The sequence below is a fragment of the Thamnophis sirtalis genome, unplaced genomic scaffold (genome assembly GCF_051295495.1).
Source record: "Thamnophis sirtalis isolate CommonGarterSnake01/CBP01778 unplaced genomic scaffold, rThaSir2_p1.2 scaffold_10, whole genome shotgun sequence".
NCBI lineage: Eukaryota > Metazoa > Chordata > Lepidosauria > Squamata > Natricidae > Thamnophis > Thamnophis sirtalis.
The window spans coordinates 54,925,392-54,926,508 of record NW_028261390.1 but is presented as its reverse complement, the minus strand read 5'-3'; positions in this window follow the sequence as shown (position 1 = coordinate 54,926,508).

Genomic DNA, 1,117 nt, shown 5'->3' with positions numbered 1-1,117 from the left:
GAGGATTAGCTATAACCTACATGGGGAAGGGGGGGGGGGACAATACCAAAAGACTTCGGAAGAAGAATATAAAGGACTAGAAATATAAGCTGGGTTGACAAAATCACAAATGAGGTGGTGATAAGCCACCTGGGAAATCATCAAAGCCATTAAAAATATGTGCAAGTTAGAATATTTTGGACATGCGATGCAACATCCAGAAAAATACAGCATCCTTCACTTAATCTTCCAGGGAAAGACTGAAGACAAACGAGGTCCAGGCAGGCAGAAGAAGATCATCATGGCTTCAAAACCTAAGGGACTGGTTTGTATACTTTTTCATGTGGCTGTTGACAAAAATAGGATTGCCAACATTATCGCCAACATCCGATGACGGATATGGCACAAGGAGGTTAAACTGTGAGTAAGGAAATATAAAAATTAATTATTAAGCATACTATTATGGGATGAGAAATTATCTCAGTAGATCACCTCTTAGGGATTTTTTTTCAGTACACTCCACCGTTTTAAGGTAATTCTTTGTAAAAAAAAATTGTTGATCAATGAGAACGTCTATTTCAAAACTTGAGTTTTTGTATGCTGACTGTGTGAAATCGGTCTGTTTTTATGCTGCTCTGCATTTGCTATTTTGCGATCGGCTCATCGCAAAGCCCAAATATGCACTATACGCAACATAGGAGAATACTTTAAAATGTATATTCCATAGCGCAGTGTTTCTCAACCTTGGCAACTTGAAGATGTCTGGACTTCAACTCCCAGAATTCCCCAGCCAGCATTCGCTGGCTGGGGAATTCTGGGAATTGAAGTCCGGACATCTTCAAGTTGCCAAGGTTGAGAAACACTGCCATAGCGTACTATCAAGATATCCTGAACATAGATATTCCTAGCATCGTGCAGAAATACCCCAGCTCTATTTCCCAAGGACCCCTCTCCTGCTAGCGGACTCTGGGGAAGCTACTCGCTGGCGGCCGAGGCTTGGAAATACACTTCAGACCCCGCCAGGCGCGTCGGAACTATTGACAATCCCGAGCAACCTCATTCCGACACGACAACAGAACGGGGGAGGGGGTGTGTGCAGGGGCGCCCTGTTTCCGGTTACGCCACTTCCGTCGCTCTC